The sequence below is a fragment of the Scyliorhinus canicula genome, chromosome 23, assembly GCF_902713615.1.
Source record: "Scyliorhinus canicula chromosome 23, sScyCan1.1, whole genome shotgun sequence".
Taxonomy (NCBI): Eukaryota; Metazoa; Chordata; class Chondrichthyes; order Carcharhiniformes; family Scyliorhinidae; genus Scyliorhinus; species Scyliorhinus canicula.
This window is the reverse complement of record NC_052168.1, coordinates 17260279-17279246: the sequence shown is the minus strand read 5'-3', so window position 1 is coordinate 17279246 and position 18968 is coordinate 17260279. Positions and strand designations below refer to the sequence as shown.

The 18968-nt window shown below is 49.1% G+C and overlaps 1 protein-coding gene across 1 annotated transcript in view; it reads right to left on the bottom strand.

Annotated features, from left to right (window-relative positions):
• Positions 1-17229, bottom strand: part of sgsm3 (small G protein signaling modulator 3) — a 75275-nt gene extending 58046 nt beyond the window's left edge. The window contains exons 1-3 of the mRNA XM_038783820.1: positions 17210-17229; positions 13687-13753; positions 3313-3521 (exon numbers count right to left, since the gene is read on the bottom strand). The gene's annotated coding sequence lies outside the window, so the exon portion shown is untranslated. The remainder of the gene's footprint in view (positions 1-3312; positions 3522-13686; positions 13754-17209) is intronic.
• Positions 17230-18968: the final 1739 nt, after the last annotated feature.

Below are 18968 nucleotides of genomic sequence, written 5' to 3'. Positions count from 1 at the left end.
TCCTCATGTTGCCTCTCGATTCTTGTGCCAATCACCATAATCTGCACCCTCCAATTACCTTAAATCATCATAATTGGGACCTTCCAATTACCCTAAATCACCATAGTCTGCACTCTCCAATTACCGTAAATCACCATAATATGCACCCTCGAATTACTCTAAATCACCATAATCTGCACCCTCCAATTACTCTAAATCACCATAATATGCACCCTCCAATTACCTTAAATCACCATAATATGCACCCTCCAATTACCTTAAATCACCATAATCTGCACCCTCCAATTATCATAAATCACCATAATATGCACCCTCAAATTACCCTAAATCACCATAATCTGCACCCTCTAATTACCTTAAATTACCATAATCTGCACCCTCCAATTACCTTAAATCACCATAATCTGCAACCTCCAATTACCTTAAATCACCATAATCTGCACCCTCCAATTACCTTAAATCACCATAATCTGCACCCTCCAATTATCTTTAAATCACCATAATCTGTACCCTCTAATTACCTTAAATCACCATAATCTGCACCCTCTAATTACCTTAAATCACCATAATCTGCACCCTCGAATTACCCTAAATCACCATAATCTGCACCCTCCAATTATCTTTAAATCACCATAATATGCACCCTCTAATTACCTTAAATCACCATAATCTGCACCCTCCAACCTGCACCCTCCAATCACCTCCAACCTGCACCCTCCAATCACCTCCAACCTGCACCAGTCTAGACCCTCATTCAATGATTTGTGCTCTCTGTCCTTCTGCCCCCGCAGAACTGTACCTTTTATTTTCTATCACCTCTCCTCGTTTTTCCCACCAAAATGAATCACTTCAGGTCTTTGCACTTAAATCTCATCCGCTGTGTGTCCGCCCATTCCTCTAGTCTGCCCGTGTCTTCTTGATGCTTATCACTATCCTTGCAGTTCACAACACATTTGTGATATTTGAAATTGTACACACAAGTCCAAGTCATTCATATTTATCGAGAAAAGCAGCGATCCTGGTAGCAGCCATGAAGCTCCACCCTCCTCCAACTGTTTCAATTAACCTCATATTTATGCTGCCTCTGTCCATTTTATTCCATGGGTTTTAACATGGCTGACAAGTCTGTTATTTGGCACTTTATCAAATGCCTTTTGGAGGTCCGTCTGCACCATATTAACCACATTGCCCACATCAATTTGTTTTACTACCTCATCAAAAATCTCAGCCAAGTTAATTAAAACACAATTTGTCGTAACAAATCCGCGCTGTCTTTCCTTAATTAATCCACATTGGTCCCAGTGACTGTCAATCTTGTCCCCAATTCTCGTTTCTAAAGCTTTCCCACCACTGAGGTTAAACCGACTGGCCTGTAGTTGCTGGGTTTATCCTTACATCCTGGCCCACCCCTAATTGCCTAATTGAACGGAGTCGCTTGCTGGGTCATTTGGGAGGCGGGTTAAGGGTCACGAAAATGGCTGTGGGTCTGGAGTCACATGTAGGCCAGACTGGGTAAAGGCGGCGGAGTTCCTTCACTCAAGGGGCATTAGTGAACCAGGTGGGGTTTTTAAACCATTACTGCTGATGTTTCACGGTACTGAGACTGTTGTTTGTATTTCATATCCACCAGCTCCAGTGGTGGGATTTGAACCAGTGTCCCCAGAGTACTAGCCTGAAGGGCAGCACGGTGGCGCAGTGGTTAGTGCTGCTGACTCACGGCACCGAGGTCCCAGGTTCGATCCTGGCTCTGGGTCACTGTCCGTGTGGAGTTTGCACATTCTCCCCGTGTTTGCGTGGGTTTCGCCCCCACAACCCAAAGATGTGCAGGGTAGGTGGATTGGCCACGCTAAATTGCCCCTTAATTGGAAAATGAATTGGGTACTGTAAATTTATGGGGAAAAAAAGCATGAGCCTGGCCCTCTGGATTACTGGTCTAGATTACCCAGTATACCACCATCCCCCCCTGGATAACATCCAATTGGGTTGGCAAATGGCAGCTCTCCCACCACAATAATACCAGGTCATGACAATTCCAACCATGAGAAAGCCCATCCATCACCCTTGACCTTCAAAAGCACGTTCTTTATAGGTCAACATTCTGGGGATCAACCTGTCATCAGAATTAAACAGAAGCTTAACCGGAAACCACCATAACAACCTAACTGCAAGGGACGTTCGACAAGGGGCTTGATACTTTGTGATGAGGGGTTCACCTTCTGGCCCCTTAACAATATAATAATCTTTATTATCGTCACAATTAGGCTTACATCAATACTGCAATGAAGTTACTGTGAAAATTCCCCAGTCGCCACACTCCGGCGCCTGTTCGGGTACACCGAGGGAGAATTCAGAATGTCCAATTCACCTAATAAGCACGTCTTTTGGGACTTATGGGAGGAAACCGGAGCGCCCGGAGGAAACCCACGCAGACACGGGGAGAACGTGCAGACTCCACACAGTGACCCAAGCCAGGAATCGAACCTGGGGCCCTGGCGCTGTGAAGCAACAGTGTTGACCACTGTGCTACCGTGCCGCCCTTACCCACCTTCTAAAGTCTTATTGATGCAATACTTTGTTTGCATCAATATAGCCACGGTTAAGAAGGTTGACATTATCCAGGATAGAGCAGCGACCAGGGTCCCCACTCAACGAATTCAATACCCACACTCTCCATCACACTGCATGTGACTGTATAATGCACAAGCCACAGAGCCCAACAGCAACTCAGTCAAGTCACTTTGAGAGAACCCCCACCCCCCACGGCCTTTACTACCGATAAGAACAAGAACAACACATCATGGGAACACCAGCACCACCCTGAACCAAGTGTCTGTCAATCTCCCTCCAAGCCACACACCATCTTGAACTGGGTATTGGATCCTGTCGAACTAGCAAATAAATTCACCTAACGTACGAAAGCAATCGTCATTAACACTCCAAACAACCCTCTTGGCAAGGTTTTCAAACGTGAAGGCATCACTGTTGCTTCATTATCACTGCGTCGTGAGTCTGAAATTCCCATCGGAGGAGGGGACTTAGCATAGGATTCGCAGCAGTTGGAGACGGCGCAACACAGCTTCTCAGGAAACTCGCGGGGAGCAACAAATGCCGTCACCCACGCCCCGAGAACATTTCTACTTGGATGGGATGGCACTCGGCACCTTTGGCGCAGCGGAACAGGAAAAGTTAAACCCGGAACATTGGTTTGCAAGAGACAAGAGTTGGAAGGGCAGGTTAAAGACTCGTCTGAATATATTTCATGAGGAATAGGAAACTGGGAGAGAGAAAAAGAAGAGAGTCCGAGCAAGTGACCTGGGGCCTCAGGGTGTGGGGGATTCCAGCAAGGACGAGGGTTCGCAGTTTCTGAGAGCGCGGCAACAGGACATCAATTTTATCCCACGTCAAATCGCCGACGTCGTGGTTGTGCGTGAACTCGAGATGTGCTTGCCACCGTAGCCGCTGCTGAGGATCTTCAGGGAGCGGGACTCCCAGAATCCTCCTGGAATTTGGTTCAGCTCCATCTGTGGAAATATAACAAACGCCTCAGTACATGGGAGTAAGCCATCGCCTTGTCCACACCATCAGCCCATGCCACAAACACTTTACCTGCAGGTCTTATAAATAGGTGAGCCCCCAAGCTGCACACACTATCCGTAAATAATGATTTTTATTAGTGTCACAGGTAGGTTTACATTAGCACTGCAATGAAGTTACTGTGAAAAGCCCCTCGCCGCCACATTCCGGCACCTGTTCAGGTACACAGAGGGAGAATTCACCTAACAAGCACGTCTTTCGAGACTTGAGAGGAAACCGGAGGAAACCCACGCAGACACGGGGAGAACGTGCAGACTCCGCACAGACAGTAACCCAAGCCAGGAATCGAACCTGGGACCTTGGCGCTGTGAAGCAACAGTGCTAACCACTGTGCTACCGCTCCACCCAGCTGTATAGAGCACCAGCTGTGGGTCAGTGCTCCAACTCTGGCCTTTTGAGTCAGGTGATCGGGGGTAAAAGCCTCGTTCCAGAGACATGAGCGTAGGGGTGGAGGAAGTTAAACAGGGTGACGTGCTACATTGTGCAGCTGCAGGAATTTAGTGAGAGTGGGAACTAAGTGCAGATGGGGAAGGAGGTGCTGAGTCCTTTAACCCAAGGGGCAATAGCAAACATACGGATGATCAGAGTCATTACTTTCATCGAATGGGATGAAATTAGAAAGAGCTAATTACGGGAGACCAACATTACATGTATCCTCCATCGCTGCCCACGCTATGTACATTCCTCAGGAGCCATGCAATAGTAGTGGGAATTACTTTAAAATTGTTGAAAGAACATAGAACATAGAACAGTACAGCACAGAACAGGCCCTTCGGCCCTCGATGTTGTGCCGAGCAATGATCACCCTACTCAAACCCACGTATCCACCCTATACCCGTAACCCAACCCAACCCCTTACTTTTTAGGACACTACGGGCAATTTAGCATGGCCAATCCACCTAACCCGCACATCTTTGCACTGTGGGAGGAAACCGGAGCACCCTGAGGAAACCCACGCACACACGGGGAGGACGTGCAGACTCCACACAGACAGTGACCCAGCTGGGAATTGAACCTGGGACCCTGGAGCTGTGAAGCATTTATTCTAACCACCATGCTACCGTGCTGCCCATTAAACATTAAACCTCTAACAGTCTAAAAAAATCCTGAATAGTATCATGGACAAAAACATCCCAAGGGGGGAAAAAATCCCTTAATTGTTTAAGTGTTTGTTAGGTTAGTTACAGCAAGCCAAACCGTGATTAAATGGAAACCTGGGGCGGGAATCTGGTCCGCGCGCAGAGTTCGTCTCGCTGCACGAACGGCCACCGTTGCGTTTTTCCAATTTTCCTCCACACCCCTGATCCTGTGCGATTTTCCTCGGCCTTTTTGCAGGTTGAGAATGCCTAGCGTGCCAAATGCACACCTCTCCACCCACCCACCCCCTTGCTGAGGACGGTGTTTCCCATTTTAAGGCGGATTTCCTCCCACACAACATTTTCAGCGGGTGGGGTGGAGCTTTGGAAGCCTGTTAAAAGTACACCAGGTTTAGGAGTACCGAAAGCAAATGGAAAGCTTGCTGAGGAGCTGGGAACATTCGAAAGCCAAACATAAGATGTTTCCACACCTTCGAAGGTCACTATTAGGGGGTTTTATTGTAATCTAGATGTGCATTTAAAGCAGTGATTCACTTTAGAAACCTATCCTTAGAAGGTACGTTGACCCTTGCATCAACCAGGCCTGTATAATTGCTCACATGTATTAGTATTTTTCCAATGGAGAAAGTACCAGCGGGCAGCACGGTGGCGCAGTGGTAGCACTGCAGTTTCACGACGCCAAGGTCCCAGGTTCGATCCCGGCTCTGGGTCACTGTCCGTGTGGAGTTTGCACATTCTCCCCGTGTTTGCGTGGGTTTCACCCCCACAACCCAAAGATGTGCAGGGCAGGTGGATTGAACATGCTAAATTGCCCCTTAATTGGAAAAAATGAATTGAGCACTCTAAATTTATTTAAAGAAAGAGAAAGTACCATAATGCAACAAGAATACAAAAAATATGTCCTCTGCTGCCATGCTTTTGTTCTCTGATTTAATTGGGCTGCCTGCTCTGGCTGAGAAAAGAAACTGTTCTGAAAGTAGTAAAAATGGTCTGCACCTCCTCCCCCATAACATTGATTGTCCGGCATGCTGCTTTGAAATGGAAATCTGTTCTGGCAATGGAGCTGAAAGCTTTTATGACAAGTTGATCCATTATGAATGCTTGGCTGGGTTCCAAAAGGCTTTAGTTTAGCAGAATGCCTTTTGAACTATTTGAAACGTCTACAAGCCTGCAATAACAGAACCTGTCTTTGATGTGCTTTCTCATTTGTTTACAAACCCAACAGTACTTAAACTATTAAAGGTTCCTCTCCCCCCTCCCCCCAAACCCCGGGATGTTTTTTGTCTGTGATAATGTGTTTGCATTCTGGATTTTCTTAGACTGTTAGAGGTTTACTATTCTTTCAACAATTTTAAAGTAATTCCCACTACTATTACATGGTTCCTGAGGAATGCACGTCGTGCGTATTGTGCGGGCGGCTATGGAGGATACATGGGGAGAATGGAGGGGGTGAACAGAGTGATCGGAGGGGGTATGTAGCAGCAGAGATTTCAGCAGGAATTAAAGAGAGAAAAGTGGGTGGCAAGTTGAAAGGGCGGGAAGAGGCAGGCAGAGCAGGAACCGCCCGGGTGTGTGACACTCTCAAACTTGTTTTCAACGGTGAATACTGGCAAGGCCGCGAGTGCAGTCTAGTGCACACCTATGGGGAAAATTACGATACAATCTCGGAGGTATCAATCTCTGGTTAACCCCAGTCCTCCATATGCTAACGAGTATAGGACAAAACAGGTTCACTTGTGGTTGAAGAAATGATGCAAGAGGGTGGACTTTAGATTCCTAGCACGCTGGAACTATTCTTGGTCTTGGAGGTGGATGTGTTATACCTCAAACAGGCTGCCACTAATCTCCTTGCAGGAAGGTTAACCAGAGCTGCAGGGTTAACCAGGGTGGACATTACGGCGATACATTTAAAAAAGCAATCTTTCATACCCACACTTCTGTTAAGAAGGGTGTTCTTGGACTTTGATCCAGTGACAATGAAAAATGGAGAATTAAGGTGTAAAAGACAAATAACGCGAGAGCAAATAGTTCAGAAACAGGGGGTGGTTCAGACAGTCCGATGGGTTAGAAGTGCTTGTTGATAAATGTCGGGAACATAGCGAGCTGCAGGGACAAGTCATTACATGGGATTGTCATACAGTGGCAAGAGCGGTGATTTGGCTTCGAGAAGGTGGAGCTGAGAACCCTGGTTACAAGGTATTTAGGAAAGACAGAAGATAGAAATGGGAGGTGACTGTATTGATCAAAGAAATGATAAGCAAGCAGAATGTGAAATTTATACAGTGGTCAAGTTGTTTTCTCAGTCCCACATGATCCAAAACCAAGCAAGCACCATTACACAGGTGGCACAGTGTTCTGCACTGCTGTCTCACAGCTCCAGGGTCCCGGGTTCAGGTGACTGCCTGTGTTTGCACGTTCTCTCCGTGTCTGCGTGGGTTTCCTCCGGGTGCTCCGGTTTCCTCTCACAGTCCAAAGATGTGCAGGTTAGGTGGATTGCCCGCGAGAAATTGTGCCTTAAGTGTCCAAAAGGTTAAGTGGGGTTACTGGGTTCCGGGGATAGGATGGAGGTGTGGGGCTCCACACCTCGATTGGCTGAATGGTCTCCTTCTGCACTGTACATTTTCTGATATTAATATGCTGCTTCTTTTCGAAATGTGAACATTTAAAGTTGATGCAATGGTTGGTTAAAAGCAGACTTGTACAGTGCAAATTCGTAACGAGCGTACACGGAGTTACAGGGGAAACAGGGAGCAAGCTATGGTCATCTGGGACTATGGAGACTTTACCTTTTTACAGGGAGGTTAGTGTTAAATGTAGCTTGGCGACTCTATGTCCCAGTCGCTACTACCTGATGGAACATAAATCAGGATCCTGCTTCCCCCTCAACCCCTGGTTCAGCCCACGCCACCCATCTCTCCCATTCTTCAATGTACCGCTGTTGAGTATCAGCTATGGGAATGGGAGTGACGTTAGTTTTTGATGCTCCCCCTCCTTCTCTGCATGACCTACAATGATCGAACCAGATCATGCGTCGGGGAAAGGAGGAACGGGCTGAGTTTTGTTTATCTCCAGAAAGGAGAAGACCGAAAGTGATCTGAAACTTTTGAAAGTGCATTTGCCAATGCAGGCACAGGAAAGATGTTTCCACTTCATGGGGAGACTAAAGCTCGGGGCTATAAGGATAAGATTGTCACAACTAAATTTGACAAGGGCTTCAAGACTAGTCTGGGCCGGTGAGGCTGCTGAATTTGCTATCATATGATGTAATTGTGGCGATTAGCTCATGTGCATTTAAAGCTGAGTTCGATAAGTACATGAGGGAGAAAGGAATAGAAAGATATATTGATCGTGTATTAAAACAGATTGTTTTCTAAAAATAGTTTTCTTTGAACATTTGCCTCTACCAGATATAAAAATATTAAAAATGAGGAAAATAAGATAGTTTAGCTAACAGTCGAGCATCATCCAATTGGAGTAATGAGTCTTTTTGCTTTCCCATTGTGTAGGAAGGCCGTGCGTCACAAGGATGGCTGGACGGGCGGGTGGGCAAGGGGGGGGGGGGGGGGGGGGGGGGGTCATGTGATGAAACCTCTAGGAAAACACTTAACTACAGCTAAACATAGTTTAACCCTAACTCCAGGGTGGGACTTCTTCACGCAAAAGGAAGTGGAAACCTCTGCCACAAACAGCAACTGGCAGGATGCCAATCAATTATTGATTTTAAAAGTGAGACTGATAGATGTTTATTAATCAAACATATTGAGGAGTCCGGAATTTGAACATCACCTAAAAGATATGGAGTCAAAATTTTTAATCTTGCACTCAAATCGGGACAATCCCCAGAATGCCAAATTTCACACAATCAAAATTTATACCAGAGGAATAGAGGGTGCTGACTTGGTTGGTGAGTCAACTCCAATCGGCCAAGCTGTTACCATGGAGAAAGCAGCAGAGAACCAATAGGCTCCCTGAGCTGCTGGGAAATTCAAAAAGGCTTGGACATTTTCCCTTTTGTATGTCACTTACAGCAAATGTAAATCAGGCACGTTACCAGCTTGACGTTAAATTGGTGGTTAGTGTGGATATGAGCGCACTCAGTATTGTTCAGCCAGTGCTGCTCAATTGCAGAATCTCATGTAACAGTGCACGTACAGCTGCAGCTGTACATAACTCTGGTGCGGCCGCTCCAGGAGTACTGCGTGCAGTTCTGGTCACCACATTATAGGAAGGATGTGGAAGCTTTGGAAAGGGTTCAGAGGAGATTTACTAGGATGTTGCCTGGTATGGAGGGAAGGTCTTATGAGGAAAGGCTCAGGGACTTGAGGTTGTTTTCGTTAGAGAGGAGAAGGCTGAGAGGTGACTTAATAGAGACATATAAGATAGTCAGAGGGTTAGATAGGGTGGACAGTGAGAATCTCTTTCCTCGGATGGTGATGACCAACACGAGGGGACATAGCTTTAAATTGAGGGGTAGTAGATATAGGACAGATGTCAGAGGCAGTTTCTTTACTCAGAGAGTAGTAGGGGTGTGGAATGCCCTGCCTGCAACAGTAGTAGACTCGCCAATTTCAAGGGCATTTAAGTGGTCACTAGATAGACATATGGATGAAAATGGAATAGTGTAGGTCAGATAGGCTTCAGATGGTTTCACAGGTCGGCGCAACATCGAGGGCCGAAGGGCCCGTACTGCGCTGTAATGTTCTATGTTCTATGGGGGCAGCACGGTAGCATGGTGGTTAGCATAAATGCTTCACAGCTCCAGGGTCCCAGGTTCGGTTCCCGGCTGGGTCACTGTCTGTGCGGAGTCTGCACGTCCTCCCCGTGTGTGCGTGGGCTTCCTCCGGGTGCTCCGGTTTCCTCCCACAGTCCAAAGATGTGCGGGTTAGGTGGATTGGCCATGCTAAATTGCCCGTAGTGTCCTAAAAAGTAAGGTTAAGGGGGGGTTGTTTGATTACGGGTATAGGGTGGATACGTGGGTTTGAGTAGGGTGATCATTTGCTCGGCACAACATCGAGGACCGAAGGGCCTGTTCTGAGCTGTACTGTTCTATGTTCTATTTTGGCTTTTACGTGATCGGGCTGGTTTGAGTACAGGCTGTACTCTGCCTGCCATGAAGGACCAGAGGAACATGCTGTTCGATCCAATTCGTCAATCATTGGGATGGGCCACCTTGTGTCGTACCGCCACTGAAATTTATGCGCCATGCTACTCAATTGCGTAGTAGGCAGAATAACATTTTGGACTGCAGAGCAGCGAAATGGCTTGCTTAACTTGTTCAACATCTCGGGGAGCCGACAGTTTTTTGTGGCTTTCTCCATGGCCAATCAAAGTCAACTTGCCAAACAATCAACACAACAATTTATACCGCAGGGGAAGAGAGCGATCGTCTGAAATTTGATATTTTTGCATTTGTTCTGATGAGTGCAACGTGAAAAGCTTTGCAAGATGTTTCTCTTTTTAACAATACTAAGGGACGTGGAGCAAAGGCAGATAAACAGAGTTGGTTGTTAGACCAGCCATGGTCTCACTGAAGGTAGACCTGGCTTGAGGGGCTGAAGGACCGATATTCTGTCACTATGACTGAAACCATTCATTCAGTTGCCTCTGCCGATTCCGTCCCTTTCTCAGTCCAATGTGCCGAACCTTTCCTTAAAGCTCTCCCCTACCCAGCCCTCAAATCACATCTTTCTCTAATAGTGCCTCACATCCTCTCTGAATCCACCTTCAAAGATATCTTAGAATTTACAGTGCAACAGGAGGCCTTTCGGCCCATCGAGTCTGCACCGGCCCTTGGAAAGAGCACTCCCCTTAAACCCACACGTCCACCCTATCCCAACAACCCAGTATCCCCACCAAACCTTTTTGGACACCAAAGGGCAATTTAACACGGTCAATCCACCTAACTTTCGCATCTTTAGATTGTGGGAGGGAACCGGAGCACCCGGAGGAAACTGAGTCTCCAGCTGCCTAGGCCCTAAACTGTGAATTATCTTCCCCGAAACGCTCCACCTGGCCACCCGTCTCTCCTCTTTGACCGGGTTTTTTGGTCTGTCCAAATACCTCCTCCTTAGGGGGGTTACATTTTCTTGAATACAGTAGTCCCCCGTTATACCGAGCTCCGCAATACCGCGGTTCGCGATATACCGCGGGGGGGCTGATGGACCCCAACTGTCAGTTGTGTCAATTTCAACGGCCGGCTCACTTTGATCCGGAGAAGGAAGCTGCTCTCACTGAAATCAGCCGGCCGCTGAAATTGACACTGCTGGCTGCTCTCTCCCTCCAATCAGAAACATTAAAACTTAAAAGTTGGATTGGAGGGAGAGAGCAGCCAACAGTGTCAATTTCAGCGGCCGGCTGATTTCAGTGAGAGCAGCTTCCTTCTCCGGATCAAAGTGAGCCGGCCGCTGAAATTTTAATTGGATCCACGATGGGGGTTTTAAATTTATTTAAAAATCTATGCTAGCGCTTCCCATTGTGAGTCTATGGGGGTCTGACCCCTCCCCCCGCCCCCCCGTAGACTCACAATGAGAAGCGCATGCATAGATTTTTAAATAAATTTAAAACCCCCCATCATGGATATCCGCGGCTCGGATACAACGCGGGTTGGGGTCTTGGACCCCAACACCCGCGTTATAAAGGGGGACTACTGTAATCGCCACAGTGAAGCGCCTTTTCATTACTTTAAACATAGAAACAAAGGGCAGGTAGGAAAAGGCCATTCGACCCTTCGAGCCTGCCCAGCCATTCAATATGATCATGGATGGCCCTCGATCGCAGTGCCATATATTCCTGCTTTCTCCCAATACCCCTTGATGCCATTAAAATGACCACGCTCTTCCTTGAATGCATTCAGTGACACGGCCTCCACAGCCTTCCGTCGTAGAGAATTCCACATATTCACTAGCCTTTAAAAGAAGAACTATTTCCTCAACTCAGTCCGAATTGGTTTACCCCGTATCCTGAGAACATGCCCCCTGGTTCTAGATTCCCCACCAAGGAAGATATCCTCCCTGTCTCTCGTCCCAGCACTGTTAGAATTTTATACATTTCAATCGGGTCACCTCATATCCTTCTGGACTCGAGTGAATACAGGCCCAGTCAAAACATTCTCTCCTCATTGGTCCTAAAAACCCCAGTGTCAGCCGAATTAATCTCGTCCCACCAACCCCGGTGTCAGCCTCGTTATCTCGTCCCACCAAGCCCGGTCAGCCTCGTTATCTCGTCCCACCAACCCCGGTCAGCCTAGTTAATCTCGTCCCACCAACCCCGTTGTCAGCCGAGTTAATCTCGTCCCACCAACCCCGGTCAGCCTAGTTAATCTTGTCCCACCAACCCCGGTCAGCCTCGTTAATCTTGTCCCACCAAGCCCGGTCAGCCTCGTTAATGTCAGCCTAGTTAATCCCGTCCCACCAACCCCGGTCAGCCTCGTTAATCTCGTCCCACCAACCCCGGTCAGCCTAGTTAATCTTGTCCCACCAACCCCGGTCAGCCTCGTTAATCTTGTCCCACCAACCCCGGTCAGCCTAGTTAATCCCGTCCCACCAACCCCGGTCAGCCTCGTTAATCTCGTCCCACCAACCCCGGTCAACCGAGTTAATCTCATCCCACCAACCCCGGTCAGCCTCGTTAATCTCGTCCCACCAACCCCGGTCAACCGAGTTAATCTCATCCCACCAACCCCGGTCAGCCTAGTTAATCTCGTCCCAACAACCCCGGTCAACCTAGTTAATCTCGTCCCACCAACCCCGGTCAGCCTAGTTAATCTCGTCCCACCAACCCCGGTCAGCCTAGTTAATCCCGTCCCACCAACCCCGGTCAGCCTAGTTAATCTCGTCCCACCAACCCCGGTCAACCTAGTTAATCTCGTCCCAACAACCCCGGTCAGCCTAGTTAATCTCGTCCCAACAACCCCGGTGTCAGCCGAGTTAATCTCGTCCCACCAACCCCGGTCAGCCTAGTTAATCTCGTCCCACCAACCCCGGTCAACCTAGTTAATCTCGTCCCAACAACCCCGGTCAGCCTAGTTAATCTCGTCCCACCAACCCCGGTCAACCTAGTTAATCTCGTCCCACCAACCCCGGTCAGCCTAGTTAATCTCGTCCCACCAACCCCGGTCAGCCGAGTTAATCTCGTCCCACCAACCCCGGTCAGCCTAGTTAATCTCGTCCCACCAACCCGGGTCAGTTTAGTTAACCTCATCCCACCAAGGTCGGTCAGCCTAGTTAATCTCGTCTCACCAACGCTGGTCAACCTAGTTAATCTCGTCCCAACAACCCCGGTCAGCCTAGTTAATCTCGTCCCACCAACCCCGGTCAGCCTAGTTAATCTCGTCCCACCAACCCCGGTCAGCCTAGTTAATCTGGTCCCAACAACCCCGGTCAGCCTCGTTAATCTCGTCCCAACAGCCCCGGTGAGCCTGGTTAATCTCGTCCCACCAACCCCGGTCAGCCTAGTTAATCTCGTCCCACCAACCCCGGTCAGCCTAGTTAATCCCGTCCCACCAACCCCGGTCAGCCTCGTTAATCTCGTCCCACCAACCCCGGTCAACCGAGTTAATCTCATCCCACCAACCCCGGTCAGCCTAGTTAATCTCGTCCCAACAACCCCGGTCAACCTAGTTAATCTCGTCCCACCAACCCCGGTCAGCCGAGTTAATCTCATCCCACCAACCCCGGTCAGCCTAGTTAATCTCGTCTCACCAACCCCGGTCAGTCTGGTTAATCTCATCCCACCAACCCCGGTCAGCCGAGTTAATCTCATCCCACCAACCCCAGTCAGCCTAGTTAATCCCATCCCACCAACCCCGCTGTCAGACAGGTGAACCTAGGTGCTATACAAATATAAAGTTGTGGCTGCTACTTGAACCATCGAGGAACCTGCTGATCGCATTTCCTTCCTTGCCACACACAAGATGGCAATGGGAGGCAGAATGGCTGGTTGAGGGGGCCGGGGGATGGGGGTGGCTTCTTAACAAGGCGGTGAAAAGCTCATTTACCTTCTCGGTCTATCCGAAACCCAAACGCGTCGTAACGGACTTCCGGCTGCTCCGGCGACTCGTCCTTCTGAAAGGAAAGCAGAGGAGAGGTGGATCAGTTCCACACAGTGACTCTGACCAGCAGCTCCGAGGGAGGAGGAACCCGCGGAAGGTGTAGCTAGAGACGCCACTTGAAACGGATTGAGCTCAGCCGCCAAGGTTGAAAGACGACAAAACGCGAGGGAGGCTTCTCGAGCGGCGACGACAACAGTCCAGCAAAGGATTCTTCAAAGTTTGGGAGCCATCGCCACTCCCACAATGGTTTATTGTGCGACGTCAACAGAAAATGGGCAGCGTCAATGGGCAGCACGGTAGCATAGTGGTTAGCACAGTTGCTTCACAGCTCCATGGTCCCAGGTTCGATCCCGGCTTGGGTCACTGTCTGTGCGGAGTCTGTACATCCTCCCAGTGTGTGCGTGGGTTTCCTCCAGGTGCTCCGGTTTCCTCCCACAGTCCAAAGATGTGCAGGTTAGGTGGATTGGCCATGATAAATTGCCCATAGTGTTCAAAATTGCCCTTAGTGTTGGGTGGGGTTACTGGGTTATGGGGATAGGGTGGAGGTGTTGACCTTGGGTAGGGTGCTCTTTCCAAGAGCCGGTGCAGACTCGATGGGCCGAGTGGCCTCCTTCTGCACTGTAAATTCTACGATAAAACCGTTAGAACATAGAACATTACAGCGCAGTATGGGCCCTTCGGCCCTCGATGTTGCGCCGACCTGTGAAACCATCTGAAGCCTATCTGACCTACACTATTCCATTTTCATCCATATGTCTATCCAGTGACCACTTAAATGCCCTTAAAGTTGGCGAGTCTACTACTGTTGCAGGCAGGGCGTTCCACACCCCTACTACTCTCTGAGTAAAGAAACTGCCTCTGACATCTGTCCTATATCTATCACCTCTCAATTTAAAGCTATGTCCCCTCGTGTTGGTCATCACCATCCGAGGAAAGAGATTCTCACTGTCCACCCTATCTAACCCTCTGGCTATCTTATATGTCTCTATTAAGTCACCTCTCAGCCTTCTCCTCTCTAATGAAAACAACCTCAAGTCCTTGAGCCTTTCCTCGTAAGACCTTCCCTCCATACCAGGCAACATCCTAGTAAATCTCCTCTGAACCCTTTCCAAAGCTTCCACATCCTTCCTGTAATGTGGTGACCAGAACTGCACGCAGTACTCCAGGAGCGGCCGCACCAGAGTTATGTACAGCTGCAGTATGACCTTGTCGCTCCGAAACTCAATCCCCCTGCTTATAAAGGCTAGCACACCATATGCCTTCTTAACAGCCCTATTAACCTGGGTGGCAACTTTCAGGGATTTATGTACTTGGATGCCGAGATCTCTCTGTCCATCTACACTACCAAGAATCTTGCCATTAGCCCAGTACTCTGCATTCCAGAGTACTGGGCTAATGGCAAGATTCTTGGTAGTGTAGATGAACAGAGAGAGTTAGTGTCAAGCAATCTTGGGTTAGGTGCAGGGAGCACAAAGGATTTCTGAAACCTCCCACTGCGGGGAGGGTCTGCAACAAAGCTGTGGCAAAACTCTGAAGAAGTGACAGATGGCCCAGTGGAGGAGGAGGAGGAGGAGGAGGAGGGGGTGGGGGGGGGGGGGGGGGGGGGGGGGACTTTGCATGGAAGCAAAACAGGTTTGGGATACTTTTTTAAAAAAATGTTAAGGTGTAGGTGAAAGGTCACAGCCGAAGGTTGTTGACCTCGGTTGAGGCCAGGAGCCGGATTGAAAGAGGAGGTGCTACTCCAGTTTGCGTTGAGTTCCACTGGAACGTTGCAGCAGATTTAGGGCGGGAATGTGGGCAACGAGAGCAAGATGTTGAGTTGAAAGGGCAAGCGACTGGAAGGTTGGGGTCATGCCCGAGGGCTGTAGCCATGCTGGCCACGCAAAATGGACACTGAGCCAAACTAAAATGGAAGACAGCAGGGAAAGCCTGTTTAGTGAGAACAGACAGCCTGCTCTCAACTAATTAGCATTTTGCAAGCAGCAAACCAGTTTTCTGGCCAGGTGCAGATCTCCAAGCCAAAGGTGTTAATGGCAAAACGCTTAACATTCTGATGAGGCAGCCCAGATCCAGGCACACACAATGGCAACATTTCCATCTCAATGTAGCACTTAATTGGTGGAGCAGACAGGATGGCACCAGAGTAACGAATATCGAAACCACCCCCCAACATCGAGGGAAGCCCCCGCATTGGAGGATTTCGAAGGTAGCCGTTTGGAAACGTTCCAATCGGTACCGAAAGGTAGAGCCCGCCTAGAAGGGGGCAAGGACATTAGAGAGGGGTATAAAAGCAAATTCCCCACAGAGCCCGGTCTGTTAAACTCGTGCTCCGGCTCTGACTGACATCTTGCATCCTGACTCCAGCCGTTGAGCACCAGCCGCCGAAACCGTAAGTTCAACGCTCGCTACGCGATCCAAGCCCACTAGACTCCCAAGTACCAGAACGCTTGCTGAAGGCTGCAGTACAAGACCAGGACGAAGGCCTCGTTCTCTGACCTTGCCTGTTCCTGTTAGATAAGTATTCTGTTCACTTAAGTTTAGTTATAGCTTAGTCTCTTAGTGTGCATGAGTATTTATTAATAACTGTATAATAAATATTGATCGTTTGAACTTTACTAATCGGTGTATCGTCTTTATTACTTTGAACTTGACCTTGGAATACTTGTGACGTTGCCTATACGGCAACTGGCGACTCCAGAGCTAAATAATTACATAGAACAGAGCCTAGTAGTGTTAAGCACACGTCGAACTCGGAGGCGTGTTAATACACTCCAATAAACGCGTTTTACAACCACAGTAAAACGTGCAACAGGGCTGAGCCAAAGCATTCTGCCAAGCGGTTAGTCAGTCTGCGTTTAGTCCCCCCGACATGGAGACGAGCGTATTGGGGGCAGCCAATACATGTGACCAAATCGAAGGAGGTGCAAGTGAAATGTTGCTTCACCTGAAAGGAGTTGCCTGGGCCCGTGAATGGCGAGGAGGGAGGAGGTAAAGGGACAGGTGTTCTACCTTCTACGACTGGAAGGTTGGTGGGGTGAAACGCAAGCGCAAGGAGAGACCCTATCATGGTCCTGGGGGGGATGGGAAGGGGGTAGGGCAGAGGTGTGGGAGACAGGTCAAACCCAGTTGAGTGCCCATGGTGGCAGAGGATGGGTGGGGGTGGAAACCTTGGTTGAGGAAAAAGGCAGACATGTCAGAAGTGCCATTTCGGAAGATGGCATCATCAGAACAGGTATGCCGGAGATTGAGAAAATGAGATCGCTGACTTGTCGACAGTCAAGATTGGAGATTAATTTTCTGAGCATTTTTAGTTCCGTCCTGGTTTTTTAGGTCCAAGGGGGTTCTGGATGAAGGGGATACTAAAGTTACAGCATCTTCACTTGTTAAGGCCGTCTTTGACGTTGCACCCCAAGCAGACACTGGGTCAACAGCTAACCTTACTGCAGCTCTACCCCACCCGGGGAATTACCTTGGCTTCCTGGAGTCCACACCGTTCAGCACACATTGCTCAACCAACACCACAAACAGCACCGAGCTCCTGAGCTGACGATAACTAACCCTTGCAGATGACACACCTACAAGTTACTGACAAAAAAAAACAACCACACCTTCAAGAATTCACGCAGAGGACGCAAGCTCCACCCAAACTCCCACAGAGTAAATAATACCTGGGTGAATGACAGTCTGACTCACGTGTCGATGCGGAACCTGAAGTGGCCGCCCTGCAAGTCAGAGGCCAGGGAGAACAGTCAAGCATGTGTCATCTACTTTGATTACCGTGGCCATGACAAAGACAGCATCTCAACTATCCACGCGCACCAGAACCAGGGGGCAGTGTCGAGCCACATGCGGCCCACCTGGGTTCGGAGTGTGGCCTCACCATACATTTTGTTGCCCGTTGCCTACACGCGGGTCACCACATTCCGCTGATTTCCGTCTGTATAGTTTTTGTTCCTATTGGTATGACTGAAGTGATTACAATGCAGAAGGAGGCCAGTTGGCCTATCGAGTCTGCACCAGCCCTTGGAAAGAGCGCCCTACACCTCCACCCTATCCCCGTAACCCAGTAACCCCACCTATCCTTTTGGACACTAAGGGGCAATTTAGCATGGCCAATCCACCTAACCTGCACATCTTTGGGCTGTGGGAGGAAACCGGTGGATCCGGAATTGTTAGGAAATAGGCGGCGTGAATTAAACATATTCAATCGGGTCACAGTTAGTGAACGAACCCCGATTTCAACCTTGCAGCCCACTGAGATGAAGGAGGGTCACTCATGTGGTCCCGTCACCAGCCTGGGTTGTCGATCACTGCCAAGGTGAGAGTACTGATGGAGTACACTCATCCACTCATCAACGCGGACCAAACAGCGAGCATGTTTAAGGAGGAGGTGGCATGTTGGTAATGTTATCGGACTAGTAATCCATTGCAGTGGGCAAAATGTTCCGGAGAAATGAATTCAAATTCAGGGTGAGAGAGGGCGCGCGCCAGAGGGAGGGCGCGCGAGGGAGGGCCCGCGCACGAGGGCGAGTGCGCGAGAGGGAGGGCGCGTGCGTGAGAGGGAGGGCGCGTGCGTGAGAGGGAGGGCGCGTGCGCGAGAGGGAGGGCGCGTGCGCGAGAGGGAGGGAAAGGGCGAGAATGCGAGGGATAACGTCACTGCTCTACCTCAGAAATAGCGTCGTGAATCTCTCGTGTCCTCCTGGGGGAGGGCGCGCGTGTGACAGAGAGAGGGGGGCATAGTCACAAGATTAAATATAAGAAACTTTAGGTTGGAGAGCTGAAGGAACATTTTCAAACAGACTATTTGCAAGGCTGTAGAATTGACGAGGATTTGAAGATGGGACTTTGCCAACATTTGAGAACTCTCAATGGATGCGGGCGCAGGACAAGGACGTGGGATGAAGATACTGCATGTCCTGGTAATCCGGTGCCCTTGGTTCTAGGACTGGGAGGCGGGATCTTGTTCTTGTTCTCTTTTTACTTCTATGGGAAACCTGAGGCCGAGTGTCAATGTTCGGATGTGCCCGGTCTCCGTCATTTTGCCGTATTTATGGTAATGGATGGCTGCCTGCTACAGCTTGGATCTGGACGAGAGTTTGAATTGCGCTGTCAGAATTAGTCAATTCCCCTTTTAGGCCAGAGGCTTCAATTTTTGTGGCAAGCATGTTGTGTGGCACTTTATCAAACACCTTTTGGAAGTGCGTACACACCTCGTCAATTTTCAGATT